Raw genomic sequence first — 8,409 nt, 5'->3', positions numbered from 1 at the left:
AGAAAGCAAGGTGTTGTAAAAGGACTTTTCTCAGAAAGAATAAGGAGGCACAAAATTGCCATTATTGAGCGACTTGAGTCTCAAAGTAAATGGTCATTTGATATTGCACAATTACCATCACGAAGCAACCAGTCACACTAGCTACACCAAGTCCGAGTTCCATTTAAGGACATTTTTATCTTCAAAAATGGTACCATCTCATTGAAGAAAGCAGAGGTTTGTCCCAACCTCCCCCCCCCCCCCCCCCCTCCCTTTCTTGTATGAGGGTAGTTTCCAAAGGAGAGAGTAGGGGGTTGTCTCAGCATCACATAAATCACATAGCCAATCGATCTCAGAACTCATCCTAAACTTTCATATAGGTTTTTCCCTATGACTATATCCACCTAGGGGCAGACTTAATTAACAATGTTACACAATGTAGAGAGAAAACTAGCTCAAGCAGCAAAGGCATAGCCTTGCTGATAATTAAGGCCTGTTAATATAAGCAAGTTAAGCCTTCATTGCTAGGAACAAACTTATCTGTACAAAATTCACTTTTGTAAACATCAAAATGATAGCTATCTGGATATTAAATGGCAACCTCAATAATAGAAGAAAACCCACAGTAGGTGGGACTTCTTGTACCCAAACAAAAATTTGATGTGTACACCATCTGGTTGTGACACACCGTAGCGATATTTACATGCACACGGAACTATCAATATGATCAAATTAAGCTCTTGTACCACTAGATCTCCACAGTAAGCTGCTTTGACCACTCTGCTCTGGATTGACCTGGACAATATTGCTAGATCTCCACAATACACTACTTTGACCACTCCTGCTCTGGATTGACTTGTAACACTGCTAGATCTCCACAGTGAGCTACTTTTCCCGCTCTAGCTCCGGACTGACTTTACCATCGGAAGTACCAAGTTGGATTAGAGAGGGATTGGCATATGCATGCCAACCCATTAAGTATGGTATGATGAACTGTCAAGGACGAGAAGCACCTTAGTTTGTTGTAAGGTGACAATTAATCATAGTAAATGATCAGCCAAGCAATCAAATTAAAGAAACACTCCAAGTAGAACACACTTAAGTAGACCCACATTGAAAGATGATCTCATTACAGCAAATTCTGCCTTTGTCACAGGCACCGTGAAGTGCTCCTCCACGTTCTCAAGCTTGTTCACAACCACTAAAAAGTACACAAATCACATGTCATTGATTAAAATCAATTATGGAGAATCCAGTGACACTAACAAAACATGAAACAGGCATTGTAGTCCATCTTACTCATGTTGAAGAAGAAGCCTGCTCTATCAGAGCATGCCTTCCACTTTCAAAGTTTTCCTCACCATCCCAGCATTACTGCAAGAGACATGGCATCATGGCAGTTAGTTTTTGACCCCTCTTCCTCCCCCTCTCTCTCTCTCTCATGACACATAAGGTGATGCAAGGCACCTTGGATGATGAGAGATGCAGGCAGACAAGGCACTAAACCTTAGGTTCCTCTCAAATAAATACCAGAAAGAGACATCTTCATTAGAAAAACAAAATGAAAGTTATTAAAGAAACTGTGGGCATATAGGAGCTGGACTACAGGCCAGCCCACCTCCTGCGATGTTGGCACAGCAGTTCTCCTTCCCATAATCCCAGACAGGAAGTGGGACAGCACTTCTGTGGCCTCCACCATCCCGGAACAAGATTTAATGCATGTGAAATGTCCACAAGCTTTGAGGACGCCTGAAAATCTCAAGGATGGAGTGAATCTAGCATTATGGGTGTTTTATGGGTTTCACAAGTGGTGAGTATGAAATCGAGCTCTTTATTATTTTTATTATTCTGTGTTCTCAGGTGTAGACACCAAAGTGGCCATGACTAAAAGTTGGGAACAAGTGTTCAGGCACAATCCTTAGAGAAGTTCGACTAGCTTGGGAGAAGAAAAGGTGCCAACTTGTAGGAGAACAAGATAGCCCACAACTTGGCCAGCCTCTCTACCAAAGCCCTAACCACTGTATGGCCGGTTCTCAAATCTTAAAAGATAATCTCCATCCAGCTGTTTGAGAATAGTATTCTGTTTGGAATTGTTTATTGGGTTATCTTGAAAATCCATTTTCAGGTGAATTGTGACTGGGAAACCCCACATTCTTTCATTGTATATGATACAAGGATTAGGTTGAGATTACTGTGTATGATTGTGCTTGCAAGTCTTTTCCATTGCACATGTAAAACCAAGGTTATGACATTTAATACCACACAAGCATGGGTGACTAGAACACAGACGCAGTTTACGTTTAGAGGAGAGCCAGTTGAGTATGTCAGATCCTATGTGTACCTGGGGGTGACCTTCAGAGGGCCGCGGTTTTCTATGAGGGAGGCAGCAGAGGCTAGACTAGCATGAGGATTTGCAGCTTTGGGGACACTTGACAGAGTGCGCAGACATACAGTTTCAGGAGCCACGCACGAAACTACGGCTATTTGACATCTGGGCCTAGTCTTCTCCATAAGAGGAGGGAGCCATTGGCAGGACAGGACGGACCAGAGAGAGACTGTTACGATGGATGGCAGCATAAGGAGAGGCCATTAGTGATGATGATTGCACGCATGATTCGGAGCAAGTCATCTGTACCACATGAGATCATCAGGGCAGAGATGGGGGCTGCCCCAGTGGTTACTGAGGCTTTGTTCCGTGCAGTTACTTTTATCCATAGAATATGGGAGCTCCCTCAGCAGAAATACCCTCGCCTAGCAATCACTTCCTCCAAACAGCTTGCAGATGAGGGAGACACCCAGTGTTGGTATCCCAGATGCGCACATGGCTGGCCTTGCATGGCATGAGTATTGATGCACTCCCGCCCTTTGCTTACAGCCTGGACTGCCCGTTCTTAGATCTCAGCCGTTCAGAGCTGAATCAGGTGATCAGGATGGACATTGTGAGACTAGATACAGAGAGGACATGGGTCAGGCCCCCGCAGCCGTTGGGCACAAAAATGGCACACTACCATAGTCATTTTCTACGCCTCTTCGGACGGGTTTATTATACGCCATGCTTACATGGACACACACTTCTCACATGGTATTCAGAGTGCTATTGGACAGATTCGCACCTCTTCACACCGGCTGAGAATAGAGACAGGTCGATATGAGGATATATCACTAGAGGACCGCATATGCCAGCTTTGCCATCAGGAGGTGGAGTCGGAGGAACACTATATATGTCGTTGTACTGTCTACTATGAGATCCGAGGGAGGTACCACTGCCTGTTCCGTTAAGGCATTGGACCTTTGCGTCAGATCATGGACTTTGAGGTCCAAAGGTGCTTAGGGCTCTTGATACTTGAGCTTAGATGCCACAAAGAGAGCCTATTGAGGGACAGGAGGGCAGTGGGACCAGAGCCGCCTAGACAAAGAGCCCTCACAGATTTTTTCAGAGCCAGCACTGACCCCCATCTACAGGCCTACCTGGCAGACCACCCTCCAGAGGAGTCACCCTGGACATAGCCATTGCCATCTGTAGAGCGAGACACCCACGACCACGAGGATTGCGTCCACGACTCCCTCACCATCGGCAGATTCGAGCCATCATTGCCCGCCACTGGAGGAGTTTACCACGACGATTCAACGGTTCAGCTTTCAGCTCTTAGCTCTCTTAGGATGTTACTATTTTCATTCTTTCTTTCAGATTTGTTATGATGAGACATCATCATCATCAGTTGTACCTTGTTTTGGTCTCATGGGCCATTTCGGCCTTTAGGAGATGTTAATATATCTTTCTTTCTTTCTCTCTCTCTCTCTTAGCACTCTGAAGGCACTGGTAGTCTTTACATTTGGTAAAAGAGCCTAAGGTAATGGCAAAAAAAAAATCCCATGGGTGCTGCGTGTCTGACTAGCGAAGAATCACGGGAACATTAGGGTTTGGGAAGAGTCGGTTTTGAATATCTTGCTCATCCACAGTTTTCAAGTTCTTCGTCATGTCTTCCAAAAAACGGATGGCGGCTTCCATCTATATGCTGGCAGCGAAGATCGCATCTATGGCCCGCTCCCATGCAAAGCCATGGCCAGCCTACAAGCAGGAGATTGCTATGGGTCAAAAAGAACAACTACCTTTGGACGCTCCCAAATTGTCATCCATTGCTACCCATCACTCGCAGCAAGAGGATGATGGCCCAGGGCAGCAAGCCAGTTCCCTCCAGATTGCAATTAGAGCGCCACTCCCAGCCCCGAGAGCATTCTAAGATTCACTTGAGCCAACAAGGGAGCTGCCATTTGATGGAGCATCACTGAGGATCCCCTTCACAACCCCCAGCCCCACCATAAAACAATGTGCCCATCCCCAATTCATCGCGGCCACATTATAGGAATTCCGTCCCAACTCACATGCCATGAAAGGAGCCAAAGCAATTATTGAAGCTGGTTAAACCATAAAAGTTCACCACCGGGAAGGTGGATGGCAAAGTGGTCACAAAATGGACGAAAGAAATGTCCGCTACTCTCGCTCCTGAATGCTTTTCTGCAGTATCTTGTGCAGACAGTGTTGACTGGAACTGTGCTACTTTGGTGGGAAGACTATCTAGAACACTATGCAGTGGAGAACCGGCATGATTGCCATCACACAATTCTGGAGGAATTTACTCCCATGGATTAACGAAACAATCAGAGACTCTTTCCCAAAAGCAAGGCAAACAGATAGTCGGCCAATCCAAGTGGTCTTCAAAGGCTTATAAATAGCATTTGGCTGAGCTCTTGTGATTCATTCAGTCCTTCCTTGGATTGGGTCATAGACTTAGGATTAGATTAGGTGTTTCACCACATTTTGATGGGGCAGCCAGTTGGCTAGCCAAGATGTACCTTTTTGTACTATAGAATATACTGAATACTCAGCTATCTCTCTCTCTCTTCTCTATCTTTTGTATGCGTTTTGCATCAAGCATGTTCAAAGATGGTGTTTAGGGCTGAAAGAAGACTCCCAAAGCTTCCGCATGTGACAACCATCTCTCCACCTATGAGGGCCTACAATCTCAAAGAAGTCCCCCATAACTCTATCTCCAGCCTGGGTCGAGAAGGAGGCTCTGACATGCTATCTGTACTCCACCCTCCTCTCCTCCATGAATCTAATCTCTGTACTGGCGGCAGTAAGCTGACTCTCAATCCACGGGCTATCGGGAAAACTCTCCTGAAGACGCTGGAGAGAAGTAAGACCCCTCCAAATGCTCCTCTTCTGCTCACAAACCCCTCCAATATGCTTTGTGCTGCCTCCTACAAAAAACTGTTGATCTCGCCGAGACCCACATCCAAGGTGCACGCGGCAGAACCTGAGATAAAATCTAGTCCCACCCATATCTGCTCTATCCTGCTATAGATCTTAGGGTCCTGTATAAGGCTGTCCAGAATCCTAGTGCTCTGCTCACATGCTTGTCTTGCCTCCACGGGTCCTACAAGGATTGAATACCCGGAGCAGGATCAGAGAAAGTGGTGCCCGCCAAGATGCCAATCATGCCCCCGCAACCACAATCCCACTCATCCACATAGAATCTATCAACTTGAGGGAGGTTGGACAGCGAGAAGCACAGGCTCCAGGGGCTACACCCAAACTCTGGCAAATGCCAAGGGTCCTGTCCCTTGCGTGCCAGGATCAACTCCTCTCAAGCAGAGTACTATGCGCCTACAACTGTAGCCGTGTCTCCTCCGAGTCTGTCCTCTGTTGACTCGATCATGTTAAAGTCTCCACCCATGTGTAACTAGGGGAACCCGGAGCAAAAGACCAACACTTCAAATACCAAACAAAGCATGAAAACACAACGGAATAACCATAAACAATATAATAACACCGCGCTGAGCCGGAACGGCCGGCCCCTGTAGAAACTTCTTTATTCCAATGAATAAACTGTTACAAACAGACCAAGGTGCGGGTGCAATCCAGCACCGGATTTTCCACAAAGCTTAGCAAACACTTGCTCAAAGATCTGAGTACCAATCAGCACCATAAACCAGTACAAATCAGCCTCAAAAACAACAGCCCGGTATGGTGCCAAATACAACCCCGATCTCCGTATCAAAACAGCCCCCAAAACAGAGCCTCAAATCAGTCCCAAAAGAGCTCTCAAAACTGCCCCAGATTTCTCCATAACAGCCCCTGAAAAGCTCTCAAAACAATTCCAGATTTCTCCCAAAAGCAGACCCAAAAAGAGTGGCCAGAAGGGAGTGATGAAGAGAGAGAGAGAGAGAGAGAGAGAGAGAGAGAGAGAGAGAGAGAAACCTGTTGTACGACCAGCCTCAGTGGAGAAGTTGCTGTACGACCAGCACTGTACAGCCAGTAGCTGTACTTGTTGTACGGCCAGATGAGAGAGAGAGAGAGAGAGAGAGAAGAACCTACTGCTGTATGGTCAGCAAATCAGGAGAGGTGAAGAGGCTAGCGAATCAGAGTGGTGAAGATGCTGCTGTACAGCCAGCACAAGGCAGCCCAGCGCACAGCCACCCACTGCAGAGTACGGCCAACGCAAGGGGGGAGAGAAAAAGGACTGCTGTGGCTAGAGATAACAGGTCGCCTACTGATGATGCACATAACTCAACCCTTCTCCTGCTTTAATACAAGCAACCAGCACTGATTTTGGCCGGGTGCTTTTCCTTTTTCTGCCAAAAGTAGCTGATGTGCCCAAAATACCAGCTTTATGCTTTTTCCCTAGCTTGTTGGCCAAGTTTGCTCTAGGCGCCTCCTTTTGTCCACATAAAGATGCCCAAAATAACGAGTCCAACTTGTCTTTAGCACACACCAACTTATAAACGTTATAAGTCACTTTATTGATAAAAATCCCATATTGCTCATGTTCTATAGCCATCTTTCAGGCCAAACTTTGCCAGTGAATGCTTCAGCTTTCTTCTTTGGAAAATCCCCGTTCACACTTTCGTTTCAGACAGTGTGTGAAACACTGCTCAAGACTGGTGAAGGTACCAAATGGTGACACAATGCACCAAAAGTCAGCCTGAGAAAGGGCTTGATGGACTGACTGTACCCCAGAAGGTGGCTCTATCTACTGCGACGTTCGAGGCATAAACATTGAGAAAGCCCAAACAATGCTCTCCAATCCTAATGGTAACCCGCTACGCTCGCCCAATGACTATGACACCTGAGCCAGCCACTACCGGCGAGAGCTCCTCATTGATAGAAACACAAACTCCTCTCTGTGTCCATAAGGGACCGATAGAGGTAGACCAAAAAGTGTGGCTCCTGCCTGGTAAAATCTTCCCACAACGACAAGTACACCCCTCGGAAAAATGGTGCTCCTAGAGAAAGAGAATGTTGATGGGTCCCCCAACTGTAGCTCTATGAAGCTCTCCCCTCGCCTCTGAAATCACTGAGGCCGTCATGTGCACAGTGTGTATCTACCGTGTGCTATACGCACACAAGACTAGCTTCGAGGTTTGGGGAAGCTTGGAGCTAGGCAGGCTGATTGGCGAGCTGAGTTAGGGATAGACTAACCGGCGGGCACCCAAGTATGGACGGGCGGGCGCCCAAGTGTGGACGCTCGATGACCGGCCAAGAGCCTATAAAAGGGTGGCCAAGGTTAGTCATTAGTCATATAGAGTCTCGCGTGATTTGTGAGCTCTATGGTCAGGAGCCTGGATCTAGTGTAGACGTGCACCTGCTTCATGCAGCCGAGGCCGACAGCAGTCTCGAGGCCCGCGAGGGTAGCTTCGTGGCGGTATGGGACGTCATGAGGAAGGGATTGGTCGGTACGTCCATCTAGTTAACTCAGCTCATGGCTCGGTGGGGACAACCAAGTCTTATGGGCTTGCACACGGCTGTCGTGGTTGGGAGGTGAGTCATGCCTGCACCGCCTTCTAGTTCGTTTGTTTGTTGCAGGTTTTGAGTCATGTACCAGGAGGGTTCCACGAGGAGATCCGGTGGGGATTTGACAGTGGTATCAGAGCATGCCTCGTGAACGAGCAAGTCGGTAGGTAGAGAAGATGAGGTCGAATAAAAGGTATGAGTTCAAGAAGCTTGCTGTTTTTTCTATGCATACTGCTGTTTTTTCAGATTAGTATGTTGCTTTTTCATCGAAGAAACCCGTGATGATGGAGATGGTGGTCTAGTAGGGTTAATTTGTTTAGCAAGAAGAAGGCTAGATGCGCTTTTTGCAGCCGTATGAACAGTTGAGAGAGAGAAAACAAAAAGCATGTCGGCTTTTGTTTGTAAGAGAAAGAGAGAGAGAGAGAGAGAGAGAGAGAGAGAGGGGGGGTCGCCGACTGTTGTTGTGCAGCGCTGGTATGCGCAAGGCGGGTGCTCATCTGCAGACGCTGGCTAGGTCTTGCACACGAACAGTGGGCGCAATCTGTATAGGCGGGCATCACCAGATGTGTAGGCGGCGCTGGCGCACAGGTGTGCAGTCGGTAGCTTGGACAGGCAATTCAGCCGTATGCAGGCGA

General features: G+C 47.3%; 1 pseudogene across 1 annotated transcript in view; it reads right to left on the bottom strand.

The window, feature by feature from the left end:
• Positions 1-430: 430 nt before the first annotated feature.
• LOC147628974 (single-stranded DNA-binding protein WHY1, chloroplastic-like) overlaps positions 431-8,409 on the bottom strand; it is a 37,085-nt pseudogene continuing 29,106 nt past the window's right edge. The window contains exons 6-8 of the transcript XR_015267866.1: positions 1,279-1,353; positions 1,092-1,180; positions 431-972 (exon numbers count right to left, since the gene is read on the bottom strand). The product of XR_015267866.1 is annotated as a single-stranded DNA-binding protein WHY1, chloroplastic-like (transcript). The remainder of the gene's footprint in view (positions 973-1,091; positions 1,181-1,278; positions 1,354-8,409) is intronic.

This window comes from Cibotium barometz, chromosome 18, assembly GCF_041138505.1.
Source record: "Cibotium barometz isolate CiBa-2024 chromosome 18, ASM4113850v1, whole genome shotgun sequence".
In the NCBI taxonomy this organism is placed as follows: Eukaryota; Viridiplantae; Streptophyta; class Polypodiopsida; order Cyatheales; family Cibotiaceae; genus Cibotium; species Cibotium barometz.
Note: the sequence above shows the minus strand (reverse complement) of the source record. Positions and strands in the feature narration are given on the sequence as shown.